This window comes from Mesocricetus auratus, unplaced genomic scaffold (genome assembly GCF_017639785.1).
Source record: "Mesocricetus auratus isolate SY011 unplaced genomic scaffold, BCM_Maur_2.0 Super-Scaffold_100004, whole genome shotgun sequence".
Classification (NCBI taxonomy): domain Eukaryota; kingdom Metazoa; phylum Chordata; class Mammalia; order Rodentia; family Cricetidae; genus Mesocricetus; species Mesocricetus auratus.
In genome coordinates this window covers 23721878-23738972 of record NW_024429189.1, presented here as the reverse complement: position 1 = coordinate 23738972, position 17095 = coordinate 23721878, and the positions used below count along the sequence as shown (strand labels likewise).

At 39.1% G+C, this 17095-nt stretch overlaps 1 protein-coding gene across 3 annotated transcripts in view; it reads right to left on the bottom strand.

Moving 5' to 3' along the window:
* Galnt13 (polypeptide N-acetylgalactosaminyltransferase 13) overlaps positions 1-17095 on the bottom strand; it is a 611901-nt gene that overhangs the window by 488040 nt on the left and 106766 nt on the right. The gene's annotated exons all lie outside the window — the stretch shown is intronic.

The window sequence follows — 17095 nt, the reverse complement described above, 5'->3', positions numbered from 1 at the left end:
TTAACCCCAGCATTTAAAAGGCAGAGGAAGGCAGATATCTGTGAGCTCAAGGTCAGCCTGCCTTTCAAGTGCTGGGATTAAAGGCATACGCCAACATAACCAGCAAGAAAACATTATTTTATAAGCATACGTAAAACACACACACACACACACACACACACACCGTATTTGAGAACATGTATTTTTAATGAATTATGTCATGTGGGATGTTAATGCTTGCTGCAAGAGCCATAAACTCTCTAGCAAAAAATTCCTGGATTAGACATGGGAAGTCCCACTTTGAAATGTTCATCATGGGAGTTCAAGAAAGTATTAAAAAATATACAGCATTTCCATTATGTTCCTTTAAGAATTTGAAGTTCAGACCTTGTTGATGAAAACAATGCATATGTCCAACATTAGACTTGGAGGAACTGACCTAAATTTCACTAGAAAGACTCCTCTCTAAGGACTACTTCTTATAGTACTAGAAATTTCTATACAAGGTACCAACAGACCAACATTAGAATAGTCCTACCCCGCTGTTAAAGTTGTGAACTAAAATAATGATGGACTGGTAAGACATCCACAAGCATGCAGCACTGGTATTTTTATCTTAAGGGTAACAGAAGTTACTAATTGGGGTGAATTGTCACTTGACAGTGGGGGAATTCATGCTTAGACAGTAATCCCAACCAACTACCCATGGCTGTGGTGGTATCATATACTAGAGAAGACCATATTCCTGCCATTTTCATTAACCAACATAATTTATAGCTATATTCTGAACATTTATACACATAGAAGCTTCTGTTTGTAACAGATAGAGACTATTAGACAGATCAACAAGTGAACAAGATGCAAAGAAAAAGTCACTATGGGCTGTACAACCACAATGGATATATATCTACAGTGCAACCATATTTCTAAGATTCACTAAAAATCATAACAGAGGTGTAGAAAAGTTGTAGGAACCATAAGACCGTGATGCCTGATGCTAGACAGTGTCTCCTATATATGAGAGGGAAGTGGCACCAATGAAATCTCAACAACATGGTTATCTTAGCAAGATCCAAATAATATCACCAGTTTATGTGCCGACACAGATAGGGGAAAGTTCACAAGGACTCATACCTAGATACAAGTAATCAATGAATACTGAACATGCAAAAAATTCAAGACTAGGCTCTACTAATTTACATCCAAACATATTTAAATAGATATCTACTATCTACTGGAGTTACTAGATATTTCACCACAAAGATTGTGTCTTTTATGTTTAAGAAAAAGGAAAAGTATTGTTTAATATTCACCTGTGGTGGTTTGAATAAAAATGACCCCCCCAGGCTAATAGAAAATGACTCTGTTAGAAAATGTGGCCTTGTTGGAGTAAGTATGTGATAGGGGAAGTGATATCTCTGGGGGAGGACTTTGAGTTTTCAAATGTTCAAGCCAATGACAATGTCACTTTCTCCTCCTGCTGCTTGCTGATAGATATACTATATCTAGCTGTGCACTGCCATGATTCCAGTCATGAGGACAACGGAGTACACCTCTGAACTATAACCCAGCCCCAATTAAATGCCTTCCTTTAGAAGAGTTGCCATAGTCATGGCATTTCTTCACAGCAGTAAAAAAAAAAAAGTAGCTAAGATAGAAGCTAAGTGTTGTTCTCAGAATATTCCAAGCTAACTTTTATTTTTTTAAGCCATGCGCATGTAGATGGGTTATGAATCTCTCCAGTCTAGGCTAATAGATCTCCTATTTCACATGCACTGATTGCAATCTTTTTATTACCATTCAATTGTTCCCCAACAGGAGCTTTCCCAAATTTATTTAAATTAATCATTATTTATGCATTAACTTAGGCCGGAGAAGTCTTTCTTACCACATTCCTCCTATTCAATCACTCTTAAGGTCTGACCTATGCTTAGGTCTGCTCAACATGTATTTAAATGAATTTTAATTCCTTGCATCCTTCATCATTTACTCCTTCTAAGTTTAAATTATACTACAAAAGCTACTGTACTAGTTTTCATGCTTTTTCAATGTTACCACAAACTTACATGCAAATGATATCTGCAGTGAGTTTTAAATATAAAATGGCAATGTAAAATATTGTCTTGTTCCTCTACTACAACATTTCTTAGTATTTTTCCATGGCACTTCAGATAAAATCCAAAGTTATACAATAAACAGAGGTATCCTGTTGTTTTTAATGCAATTTTTCTTAGTTGTCTCATACTATTCATCATCCCTTTGTGTACTTTGCTACTCAATCCCTTGAGTATTAAAGATGAGCTTTCTGGTGGCTCATATTGCAATTGGGATATGACTTAGCTACTTTTTTTGAAAGCTCAAATCCCACCCCAGGGATACCACTTCGTCTATCACACACTTACTCCAACAAGGCCACACTTTATAACAGTGTCATTTTCCATGAGCCTGTGGGGGTCATTTTTAGTCAAACCACCATAGGTGACAATACTTTTCAATTTGCTTAAACATAAAAGACGCAATTTTGGTACTGAAATATCTAATAACTCCAATAGATAGCACATATCTGTTTAAATATATTTGGATGAGAAGAGTGAGAGGTGAAGATCTGCATTAACCTACTGCTTCTTTGGTCTGTGTGGATTTTGGGTTCTCAAGGAATAATACTAATATTATATAATCACCTACTCTTACCTGCAGCTCTGTAGCAGACAACCTGCTATAGCCTCCCTTTATCTCTGCTCTCATCACCAACAAACCAAGTAGATTTTTTTCCAACCTTCCTTCTCTACTCATTTCCTTATCCTAGTTCCCATGTGTAGCAGGCAACCCCTGAGAACACAGTAACATTCCCTGGGAAAACTCCAGCCAACCAGCCACAGAAGCAAGTCGAGCAGCAAAACAGATAGGCAAGATACTCACCTTCTTTTCCTCAAAATCCAGGTCCAACTCTCATGCTCAGATTTATACTTACAGCCTTTCCTTGCCGGTCATTCCCACATTCCCAGGAGAGAAAGCAGATTCTGGTGTAAGACTATGCTTTCCTGCCTAGTGTAGACCACCTTATCATATGATTTCTGGCATATCCAAATTACTAATATTAGCTCTCTATACCTAGAAAGTTATTGTTTTATTTAAACTAGAAAAAAGCTTGCTTCACCTGTCAATCCCAGCTCCTTCTCCCTCCCCTCCCTCACCCCACCACCCCCACCAACTCATCATGTCTGGAACCCCTAGTGGCCACAGCTTGCAGGATCCCAGAAGGATTCCCTTACAAGATGAGCAAAGGAATCAATATCGGGCTGGTGAAACCCATAGAGGCTGCTGACCTAAATAAGGGGGAACACGTGGACCCCAGACTGATGACTGAGAGGCCAAAATGGGACTTATCCAGAAGCCTCTCCCCTGAACATGGGTGTCAGAAAAGAGGCCTAGGCAGTCTATGGGACCTTGGAGACTAGATCAGTATTTACTCCTGGCATACAAATAGACTCTGGGAGCCCATTACACATGGAGGGATGTTCTCTCAGCCTGGACACAATAGGGAGGATGTAGACCCTGCCAGCAATAATATGACAGATTGAAAACACCTCGTGGAAGCCCTTTCCCTCCCTGGGGAGCAAAAGAGGGATGGAGATGGGTGAGGGACTGGGAGGACTGGGGGGCTAGGGAAGTAGGGGAAGGAGAGGGAACTGAGAGCAACATGTCTAAAAAGATAAATAAAAAAGAGAGAGAGAAAAAAAGAAAAAAAAACACAGTCACTAACTCTCTGGAGAATCAAAGAGGTAAACAGAAACCAAGGAATAAAACTCCCACAAAACAAAGACAAGTCCAAATATTAGAACCTAGATTACAATCATCCCACATCCAGATGCTTAGACACAAGTGTAAAAACACAACAACAGCCAGAATTATATGTCCCCACTAGAGCACAACAACCCTACTATAGTAGACCCTAAGAACGCAACATAACAGAATCATAAGACAAGAGCCATAAGATAGGCTTTAAGAATATGACAGACATTCCAAAAGGGAAAAATAAATGAATCCATTGAAGAAATATATGAAAACACAAACAAACTGTAGAAGAAAATGAATAAAACAGTTCAAGACTTAAAGTGGAAACAGAATCAAAAAAGAAAGCCCAAACTGAGGGAAAACTGGAAGTTAAAAATTTAGGAACTCAAACAGGCACCTAAGAGTCAGGGCTCCCCAACATAATATAAGATATGGAAGACTCAGTAACTTAAGATAAGATGGAAATATGGTTACTTAACTCAAAGAAAAAGTCAAATCTAAAAACAAATCAAAATCTCCAGTCATCCAGGAATGTGGAACACTTTTAAAGAGCCAAATCTACAAATACTAAGAATAGAGGAAGGTAAGAAACACACATCAAAGATGAAGAAAATATTTTTAACAAAACCATAGAAAAATTTTCCCTAACCTAAAGAAACAGATGCCTAGTGAGGTACATGAAACACAAAGAACACCAAATAGAGTCAATCAGAAAATGGCCGCTCCTTGGCACAAAAGATAGCAACACTAAACATAGAGAACAAACAAAATATTAAAAGTGACAAGGAAAAAATACCAAGTAACATATAAAGTCATTTATAATAGAAGTATTCTTGCCTTGTAAATGAATAATCTAAAATCAAAAGACACCGGACTGATGTACAGACTCTAAGAGACCACAGATACCAGCTCAGACTACTAAGATCAGAAAAACTGTCAATCGTAAGGTAAAAAGAAGGAATACCAGTAAATGATAAACCAAATGTCATCAGGTCATTCACATAACAAATGAAACAAAAATACTGTATCTAAATGACAGTATAAAAAAACAGATCTAACAAGTATTTATTGAACTTTTCACCTAACCACAAAAGAATATATCTTCTTTTCTGAAGGCCAAGGAAATTTCAACAAAATTCACCACATATTTGGAAATAAAGCAAGTCTCAACAAAATCAAGGAAATTGAAGAACACCCTGCATCATATCTGAGCACATCAGATTAAAGCTTGATATCAACAACAAAAGATATGTGAGAGAGCTTACAAAGTCCTGGAAACAGAACAACTCACTACTAAATGAAAAACTGACCAAACAGATATTAAAAATCAGCATCAAAGAGGAAAGTTTATAGCACTAAGTGCCCACATGAAAAAACTGGAGAACAGTCATACTAGAGAATTAATAGCACAGCTGAATGTTCTAGAACAAAAAGAAGCAAACTCCCCCAGGAGGAGCAGATGCCAGGAAATAATCAAATTGAGGGCTGAAATCAATCAAGTAGAAACCAGGAAAACACTGAGAAGAATCAATGAAACAAAGAGTTGGTTCTTTGAGAAAATCAACAAAATAGACAAACCTCTATCCAAACTAACCAAAAGACAGAGAGAGAACATGCTAATTAACAAAATCAGGGATGAAAAAGGGGACATAACAACGGACTCTGAGGAAATCAAGAGAATCATCAGGGCATACTTTGAAAATCTGTACTCCACAAAATTTGAAAATTTAAAGGAAATGGACAATTTCCTGGATAGATATCACTTGCCAAAACTAAATCAAGAACAGATAAATAATCTAAACAGACCTATAACCCCTAATGAAATAGAAGCAGTCATCAAAAGTCTCCCAAACAAAAAAAGCCCAGGCCCAGATGGCTTCAGTGCAGAATTCTACCAGAAATTCAAAGAAGATCTCATTCCAATACTCGTCAAAGTATTCCACACAATAGAAGCAGGAGGCTCACTGCCAAACTCTTTCTACGAGGCTACAGTTACCTTGATACCCAAGCCACACAAAGACACAACTAAGAAAGAGAACTATAGACCAATTTCCCTCATGAACATTGATGCAAAAATACTCAATAAAATACTTGCAAACCGGATTCAAGAACACATCAGAAAAATCATCCACCATGATCAAGTAGGCTTCATTCCAGGAATGCAGGGATGGTTCAACATTAGAAAATCTATCAATGTAATCCACCATATTAACAATCTGCGAATGAAAAACCACATGATCATCTCACTAGATGCTGAAAAAGCCTTTGACAAAATCCAGCACCCCTTCATGATAAAGGTCCTAGAGAGATCAGGGATAACAGGAACGTACCTGAATATAATAAAAGCAATATACAGTAAACCAACAGCTAACATCAAACTAAATGGAGAGAAACTCAAAGCAATTCCTCTAAAATCAGGAACAAGACAAGGCTGTCCACTCTCTCCATATCTCTTCAATATTGTACTTGAAGTTCTAGCTACAGCAATAAGACAACAAAAGGAGATAAAGGGGATACAAATAGGTAAAGAAGAAGTCAAACTTTCATTATTTGCACATGATATGATAGTTTACATAAGTGATCCAAAAAACTCCGCAAGGTCACTCCTAGAGCTGATAAGCACCTTCAGCAATGTGGCAGGATACAAGGTAAACTCAAAAAAATCAGTGGCCCTAGTATATACAGATGATGAAGTGACTGAGAAAGAAATCAGAGAAACATCACCCTTTACAATAGCCAAAAACAGCATCAAATATCTGGGGATAATGTAAACCAAGGAAGTGAAAGACCTGTATATCAAGAACTTTGTATCTTTGAAGAAAGAAATCAAAGAAGATACCAGAAAATGGAAAGATCTCCCATGCTCCTGGATTGGTAGGATCAACATAATAAAAATGGCAATCTTGCCAAAAGCAGTCTATAGATTCAATGCAATCCCTATCAAAATTCCATCACAATTCTTCAAGGACCTGGAAAGAACATTAATCAACTTTATATGGAAAAACAAAAGGCCCAGCATAGCCAAAACATCCCTATACAATAAAGGAACTTAAGGAGGCATCACCATACCTGACTTCAAGCTCTATTATAGAGCTATAGTCCTGAAAACAGCTTGATATTGGCACAAAAATAGGCAGGTAGACCAATGGAACCGAATCGAAAGCCCTAATTTTAACCCACACACCTATGAACACCTGATTTTTGACAAAGAAGCTAAAACTGTACAGTGGAAAAAAGAAAGCATCTTCAACAAATGGTGCTGGCATAACTGGGTACTGGTATGCAGAAGACTGCAGATAGATCCATGTTTATCGCCTTGTACAAAACTTAAGGCCAAATGGATCAAAGATCTCAACATACATCCAGCCACACTGAAACTTTTAGAAGAGAAAGTGGGAGATACTCTTCAACGAGTTGGTACAGGAGACCACTCCCTAAACATAACACCAGTGGCACAGGCACTGAGATCGACAATTAACAAATGGGACCTTCTGAAACTAAAAGCTTCTGTAAGGCAAAGGACACAGTCAAAAAGACAAAAAGGCAGGCCACAGAATGGGAAAAGATATTCACTAACCCTACATCTGACAGAGGGCTAATCTCCAAAATTTACAAAGAACTCAAGAAACAAGTCTCCAAAACACCAAAGGATCCACTTGAAAGGTGGGGTACAGAGCTAAATAGAGAATTCTCAGTAGAGGAGGCTAAAATGGCCAAGAGACACTTAAGAAAGTGCTCAACATCCTTAGCCATCAGGGAAATGCAAATCAAAACAACTCTGAGATACCATCTTACTCCTGTCAGAATGGCTAGAATCAAAAACCCCGAAGACAATTTATGCTGGAGAGGATGTGGAGAGAGAGGAACACTCCTCTACTGCTGGTGGGAATGCCGACTCATACAGCCTCTTTGGAAATCAGTATGGAGATTCCTCAGGAAAATGGGAATTAATCTACCACTAGACCCAGCAATTCCACTCTTAGGCATTTATCCAAATGAGGCAGGTTCATACAACAAGGGCATCTGCTCCACTATGTTCATAGCAGCATTGTTTGTAATAGCCAGAACCTGGAAGCAACCTAGATGCCCCTCAACTGAAGAGTGGATAGAGAAAATGTGGTACATTTACACAATGGAGTATTACTCAGCAGAAAAAACAATGGAATCTTGAAATTCGCAGGGAAATGAATAGCACTGGAAGAAACCATCCTGAGTGAGGTAACCCAGTCGCAAAAAGACAAACATGGTATGTACTCACTCATATATGGATTCTAGATATGGATCAGGATAGTGCCAGTCTGCACTTCCACAGATAGAGAGTCTGGGAAACAGGAAAGAACCTAAAAGATATGCATATATGCATAGTACCCAAGAGAAGAGGATGGAGACAAGATCCTCTGATGGGGAACACGGCGAGGGTTGGGGGGGAGTGGGACCTGGGAAGAATAGAGGGGGTAAAGAGGAAGGGAGTTGGTCATGGGGGAAAAGGAAGTTGAGGGGGTGGGGGTAGAATAGGGGGAAGAGGGAATCATAGGATCGAAGACAGATCAGGCACCAGAGTGACCTCGAGTGATCTAAAGGTATAACATCAATTGGCAAGCTAAGCAATAGTGGAGGGACCACCTCGAATGCCCATTCCTGATAATGAACTTGATGTCTATAACCATCCGGGAGCCTTCATCCTGTGACTGATGGAAGCAGAGGCAAACACACAACTAAGCACTGAACTGAACCCAAGGAACCCAGTGACAGAGAGAGAGGAGTGATGAGCAAATTGGCAAAGAATGGGCTGGCAAAACCAGCAGAGACAGCTGATCTGAACAGGGGAGTGCTCTTGCACCCCAGACCGACAGTGGGGAGGCCATCATGGGACTGATCTGGACCCCCCAAATGTGAGTGTCAGTGAGAAGGCCTGGGCAACCTATGGGGCCCTGAGCTGTGGATCAGTGTCTATCCCTGGTATACAAACTGTCTTCATGTGCCTATAGCACAAAGAGAGATGCTCTCTCAGCCTGGACTCTTAGGGGAGTGCCTTGACCCTACCAAGAGTAAAATGACAGACTCTAGATATCCCCTATGTGGAAGGATTTGGCAATCGGGTGGGAGGGAGGGGGGGAAGGGGAGTGCAGGAGGAGGGGAGGGAGAGGGAACTGGGATTGACATGTAAAACAAGCTATTTAAAATTAAAATAAAAAATGATAAAAAAGAGACCAGAAAGGCTTTATCAAGAAACTTTTGGGAGCAGACACAGAGTTCTACAATCATACATTGGGCAGAGGTCAGGGAGGCCTGGGGAGAAGGGGAGGAAGGATCAGAGAAATCAGAGGGGACAGGGACACCATGAAATCATGGTTCAGAGTCAACTAATCAGGACTCATTGGTACTTCCACAGATCACAGAGCCTATAGGGGTCTGTCTTAGGTCCTCTGCATATATGTTATGGCTGAGTAATTTGGAGTTCTTGTGGGACTCCTACCAGTGGAAGCAGGGGCTATCTCTGACACTTTTTCTACATGTGGGACTCTTTTCCTTCTACTGAATAACCTAGTCCAGACTTGATGTGATGGTATTGGAGGTCATCTATTTTCTGAAGGGAAATGGAAGAAGCATGGGCTTGTTTCTAATTTAAATAAAAACCATAAAAAGAAACTCCACATGGAATTTACTTTCTTTGTGACAAAGATTAGCCACTGGGGAAGAAAGCACTCTTGTTGGGGAGTACTTGAACCCCAGATTCACGGCTGAGAGGCCAACAGGGGACTGATCCAGACTCCATGAATGTAGTGTCAGTGAGGAGGCCTCAGACATCTCTGGGACCTTGGGTAGTAGACCAGTGTTTACCATGGCATACAAATGAACTTAGAGAGCCCATTCCAAATAGAGGCATGCTCTCTCAGCCTGGACATATGGGGAAGGGCCTAGGTCCTTCCCTAGATGAAATGACAGACCCTGGAGATCCCCCCAAGGAGGGCCTTACCCTCCTTGGGGAATGATATGGGGATTGGGTGGAAGGGCTTGAAGGGGCTTTTGGAAGGACAAGGGAGGAGGGAAAGGAGAGGGAGCTGGGATTGACATGTGAAGCATTCATGCTTCTAATTTAAATAAAAACATATATTGAGGGAAAAAATAAAAATAAATTTACAGTCTCCTATGTTTCATTAATTGTTATTGATTGCATATATTCATAAATAAAACTGTTCAGTCTGAAAGAAAAAGAAAGTGCCCTTTTCTGCTGGAAGTAAGGTTTCCAAACTGGACAATCAGGACACAAAGGAAACGACTGTCAAACTATTTTTCTGTTTCACAAAAAAGTTTGTCTAATATGCTAGGCTTATAGACTGATGGTAGATGCTCCAAAATTGCAGAGAAAACTTGGGTGACTCTCCAGGCAACCAGCTGATTACAGAAGGCCCACAGTTAGACAACATGAACATAAATGGAGGGAGACTCAAAGAAATACGAAGGAATTCATGAAAAAGACAAGGCTGTCCACTCTATTCCTAGATATAAAGTCATAGCTACAGCTATAAGATAACTGAAGAAGATCAAGAAGACACAAATTGGAAGGACAGAAGTGAAAACATTTTATATGTATGTAATTATAAAAATTTCCACAGGGAAATTCTTATAGCTGATATATACTTTCAGCAGCATAGTTTGATACAGAATTAACTCACAAAAAATCAGTAGTCCTACTATCTACAAAGGGCAAACAGACTGAAGAAATCAGGAAAACAACACCTTCACAATAGCTTCAAACAGTATAAAATATCTTGAGCTAACTCTGTCTAAGCAACAGCAACAACAAAAAATTTAGGGTACTGAGGAAAGTGAATAAAGAAGACTAATATAGTAAATATGACCATTGTGCCAAAAGCAATCTACAGATTCAATGCAATCCCCATCAAAGTTCTAACACAGTTCTTCACAAATCTTGTAAATACAATTTTTGCTTTCATATGGAAACAAACAACAACAACAAACACAGAATAGTTAAAAAGACAATCCTGTATAATAAAATAACTACTTGAAGTATCACCATCCAAACCTCAACCTGTGTAGTATTGGCACATAAACACACAAATTAATCAATGAAATTGAATTGAAGATCCAGATATGAATACACATGCCTATACCCTGATTTTTGATAAGGTAGCCAGAAAAAACTACTGGAAAAAAAAGACAGCATCTTCAACAAATAGTACCAGTCACATAGGATGCCATCATGTAGAAGAATACAAGTAGAACCATATTTATCATCCTGCACAAACTCAACTACAAATGGTTCAAATATCTGAACATTAGACCACTGGATCTGATAGACAAGAAAGTGGAGAATAACCTTGAACTCACTGGGGCAGGAAAACACTTTCTGAATAGAGCAACATTAGCATGGGCACTAAAATCAATAATTAACAAGTGGGACCTCATGAAACTTTAAGACTTCACAAGGCAAAGGAGACTGTCATTTGGACAAAGCAGCAGCCTACAGAGTGGGAAATACTTTTATCTGCTACACATCCAATAGAGGATTAATAAGAAATATAATAAAGTACACAAAAGTGTAGTTATCACAAAAACAAATAAAAGGCTAAGAAATACAACTCAAAGGTACAGAAAAAATTTCAACAAAATCATAGAAGAAAACTTCCCTAACCTAAAGAAAGATATGCCTATGAAAATGCAAGAATCTTACAGAACACTAAATAGGCTGGACCATAAAAATAAGTCACCTCACCATATAATAATCAAAACATCAAACCTACAGAATAAAGAGAAAATTTTAAGAGCATCTAAAGAAAAAGACCAAGTAACATATAAAGGCAGACCTATCCGAATTATACCTGACTTGTCAATGGACGCGATGAAAGCCAGAAGATCCTGGATAGATGTCCTACAAATGCTAAGGGAACAAGGATGCCAACCCACACTACTATATCCAATAATAGTTTCAATTGCCATAGATGGAGAAAACAAAATGTTCCATGACAAAGCCAGATTTAAACAATACGTATCCATGAATCCAGCTCTACAGAAAGTGCTAGAAGGAAAACCTAAATCCAAGGAAGATAACTATACTCACAAAGACACAGGCAATATATAATCCCACATTACAAAACACCAAAAGAAAAAGGGAGGAGAAACTACATAAAATAACTTCACTAACAATAAGTCAAGCACAAACAAGAATCTTCAATCAATGGTCATTAATATCCCTCAATGTCAATGGCCTCAACTTGCCTATAAAAAGACACAGACTAGCAGAATGGATACGAAGACAGAACCCTTCCTTCTGCTGCATACAAGAAACCCATCTCAATATCAAAGACAGATGTTATCTCACAGTAAAGGGTTGGGAAAAGATCTTCCAATCAAATGGTCCCAAGAAACGAGCAGGTGTAGCAATCCTAATATCTAACAAAATCAATCAAAAGAGATAAAGAAGGACACTTCATATTCATCAAAGGAAAAGTACATCAAGATAAAGTCTCAAATTTAAACATCTATGCCCCAAATACAAAGGCACCTACATTCATGAAAGAAACAATACTAGAGCTCAAAATGTCCATAAAATCTCACACACTAATAGTAGGAGGAAATCCAGAGAATCATCAGGGCATACTTTGAAAATCTGTATTCCACAAAATTTGAAAATTTAAAGGAAATGGACAATTTCCTGGATAGATATCACTTGCCAAGACTAAATCAAGAGCAGATAAACAATCTAAACAGACCTATAACCCCTAATGAAATAGAAGCAGTCACCAAAATTTCCCAAACAAAAACGCCCAGGCCCAGATGGCGTCAGTGCAGAATTCTACCAGAAATTCAAAGAGGAGCTAACTCCAATACTCTTCAAAGTATTCCACACAATAGAAGCAAGAGGCTCACTGCCAAACTCTTTTTACAAGGCTACAATTACCTTGATACCCAAGCCACACAAAGACACAACTAAGAAAGAGAACTATAGACCAATTTCCCTCATGAACATCGATGCAAAAATACTCAATAAAATACTCTCAAACTGGATTCAAGAACACATAAGAAAAATCATCCACCATGATAAAGTAGGCTTCATCCCAGGAATGCAGGGATGGTTCAACATTAGAAAATCTATCAATGTAATCCATCATATAAACAAACTGCAAGAGAAAAATCACATGATCATCTCACTAGATGGTGAAAAAGCCTTTGACAAAATCCAGTACTCCTTCATGATAAAGGTCCTAGAGAGATCAGGGATAACAGGAACATACCTGAATATAATAAAATCAATATACAGTAAACCAACAGCTAACATCAAACTAAATGGAGAGAAACTCAAAGCAATTCCTCTAAAATCAGGAACAAGACAAGGCTGTCCACTCTCTCCATATCTATTTAGTATTTTGCTTGAAGTTATAGCTAGAGCAATAAGACAAAAAAAGGAGATCAAGAGTATTCAAATAGGAAAATAAGAAGTCAAACTTTCACTATTTGCACATGATATGATAGTTTACATAAGTGACCCAAAAAACTCCGCAAGGGAACTCCCAGAGCTGATAAACACCTTAAGCAATGTGGCAGGATACAAGGTAAACTCAAAAAATCAGTGGCCCTATTATATACAGATGATGAAGTGACTGAGAAAGAAACCAGAGAAACATCACCCTTTACAATAGCCATAAACAGCAACAAATATCTGGGGATAATGTTAACCAACGAAGTGAAAGACTTGTATATCAAGAACTTTGAGTCTTTAAAGAAAGAAATCAAAGATGATACCAGAAAATGGAAAGATCTCCCATGCTCTTGGATTGGTAGGATCAACATAATAAAAATGGCAATCTTGCCAAAAGCAGTCTACAGATTCAATGCTACCCCTATCACAATTCTTCAAGGACCTGGAGAGAACATTAATCAACTTTATATGGAAAAACAAAAGGCCCAGGATAGCCAAAACTGCCCTATACAATAAAGGAACTTCAGGAGGCATCACCATACCTGACTTCAAGCTCTATTATAGAGCTATAGTCCTGAAAACAGATTGGTATTGGCACAAAAATAGGCAGGTAGATCAATGGAACCGAATTGAAAACCCTGATTTTAACCAACACACCTATGAACACTTGATTTTTGACAAAGAAGCTAAAACTATACAATGGAAAATAGAAAGCTACTTCAACAAATGGTGCTGGCATAACTGGGTACTGGTATGCAGAAGACTGCAAATAGATCCGTGTTTATCGCCTTGTACAAAACTTAAGTCCAGATGGATCAAAGATCTCAACCTAAATCCAGCCACACTGAAACTTTTAGAATAGAAAGTGGGAGATACTCTTCAATGTGTTGGTACAGGAGACCACTTCCTAAACATAACACCAGTGGCACAAACACTAGGATCGACAATTAGCAAATGGGACCTCCTGAAACTAAAAAGCTTCTGTAAGGCAAAGGACACAGTCAAAAAGACAAAAAGGCAGGCCACAGAATGGGAAAAGATATTCACTAACCCCACATCTGACAGAGTGCTAATCTCCAAAATTTACAAAGCACTCAAGAAGCAAGTCTCCAAAACACCAAAGGATCCAATTAAAAGGTAGGGTACAGAACTAAATAGAGAATTCTCAATAGAGGAGGCTAAAATGGCCAAGAGACACTTAAGAAACTGCTCATCATCCTTAGCCATCAGGGAAATGCAAATCAAAACAACTCTGAGATACCATCTTACTCCTGTCAAAATGGCTTAAATCAAAAACACCGAAGACAGTTTATGCTGGAGATGAATTGTAGAGAGGGGAACACTCCTCCACTGCTGGTGGGAGTGCCAACTTGTACAGCCACTTTGGAAATCAGTATGGAGATTCCTCAGGAAAATGGGAATTAATCTATCACAAGACCCAGCAATTTCACTCTTAGGCATATATCCAAATGAGGCAAATTCATACAACAATGGCATCTGCTCCACGATATTCATAGCAGCATTATTTTTAATAGCCAGTACCTGCAAGCAACCTAGATGCCCCTTAACTGAAGAGTGGATAGAGAAAATGTGGTACATTTACACAATAGAGTATTACTCAGCAGAAAAAAAACCAATGGAATCTTGAAATTCACAGGTAAATCGATAGCACTGGAAGAAACCATCCTGAGTGAGGTAACCCAGTCGCAAAAAGACAAACATGGTATGTACTCACTCATATATGGATTTTAGACATGGATCAGGATAGTGCCAGTGTGCACTTCCACTGATAGAGAGTCGGGGAAACAGGAAAGACCCTAAAAAATATGCATAGTACCCAAGAGAAGAGGATTGAGACAAGATCCTCTGAATGGATGGGGAACATGAATAGGGGTGGTGGGGGGAGTGGGAGATGGGCAGAAGAGAGGGGGAGAAGAGGAAGAGAGAGTAGGTCATGGGGGAACAGGAAGGTTGAGTGGGGGGGCTAGAATAGGGGGAAGAGGGAATCATAGGTTAGAAGACTGATCAGGCACCAAAGTGACCTCTAGTGATCTAAAAGGATGACACCAATTGGCAAACTAAGCAATAGTGGAGAGACCACCTCGAATGCCCATTCCTGATATTGAACTTGATGTCTATACCCATCCGGGAGCCTTCATTCAGTGACTGATGGAAGCAGAGGCAAACACCCACAATTAAGCACTGAACAGAACCCAAGGAACCCAGTGACAGAGAGAGAGGAGTGATGAGCAAATTGACAAAGAATGAGCTGGCAAAACCAGCAGAGACAGCTGATCTGAACAGGGGAGAGCTCTTGAACCCCAGACCAACTGCGAGGAGGCCAGCATGGGACTGATCTGGACGCCCCCGAATGTGAGTGTCAGCAAGAAGGCCTGGGCAACCTATGGGGCCCTGAGCAGTGGATCAGTGTCTATCCCTGCAATACAAACAGTCATTGTGTGCCCATAGCACAAAGAGGGATGCTCTCTCAGCCTGGACTCTTAGGAGATTGCCTGGACCCTACCCAGAGTGAAATGACAGACTCTAGATATCCCCTGTGTGCAAGGAACTGGTATTGGGTGGGAAGCTGGGGGGGGGATGGGGGAGTCCGGGAGGAGGGGAGGGAGAGGGAACTGGGATTGACATGTAAAACAAGCTATTTAAAGTTAAAATAAAAAAAATTTTTAAAAAAAGTGTAGGACTGATACACATATATACTCCAGAAGCAGAGGCAGCATGCACAAGGCCTGCAGGCTTCTGAAATTGACAGGGCCAGAGAGCAGAAAGGAGACATAAATTCCTAACCCATCCCTGTGCCAGAAGCTGTCTCCAACTGATAACTACTTTCAAATGAAATACTAGTTTTCTTCAAGAGAGTCTCAGTGAGGAAACAAACTACTGTTTATGGTAGACTGCATTCTTATCAGTAGATGGCCAATAGAAAATGAACTCAATAGAATCTTCAGAGTTTTTTTATCTAATAATATCTTATCAGGGTTTTTTTTATGCTTCTTACTTTTGTATTTTTATGGGATTCTGGAATATGCAAATGAGTGGGTTTCTGCATCTGTATCAGTTTCTTGTGTCTTGGACACTTTTCTTTCTGCTTTTTGTTTTGGATTGATTTATATATTGTTGCCCTATTCCAATTTGTTTATTATCTTATTATATTTTATTATTATCTCTTATAAACCTGTTTGTTTTCTAATGATAGTCAGAAAGGGGGTGCATCAGGATAGGAGGGGAAGTGGAAAGAACTAGGTGGAGTAGACAGAGGGAAGAAAATCTCTTTATCAGTAAAAGAAAAAAGTGATCCTAAGTAGTATCAGTGGTACCATTAGTGCTACTCACTATAATTTACTTCTCCAATGTCAACATTTATTTCCAATAAAAATTGATGGGGCTTTGCTAAAAAATATTTTTAGAAAATTTAATGTGGTCACTGTAATAGGGCTACATATGGGTTGAAAGGTTTTGGGGATTGAAAGTAAATGTCCAAGGCAACTTAACAATTAATAATGTATGCAATTCCAATAAGTCCAATTAGAAAACTGCTACCAAGGGTAGGTCTATGATTAGCAATATTCAAATCAGTGCCTACTGAGTCCAGTATTTATACTGATGACAATTACTATAGAATCAACATAGCGTTGAATATTAAAAATTACAGGTACTGGGTTGGAGAGTTGGCTCAGAGGCTAAGGGCACTGGCTGCTCTTCCAGAGGTCCTGAGTTCAATTCCCAGCAACCACGTGGTGGTTCACAACCATCTATAATGAGATCTGGTGCCCTCTGTTGCATGCAGGCCTACATGTAGGTAGAACACTGTATACAAAGCTAATAAACAAACAAACAAATACATAAATAGAATCTCTAAAA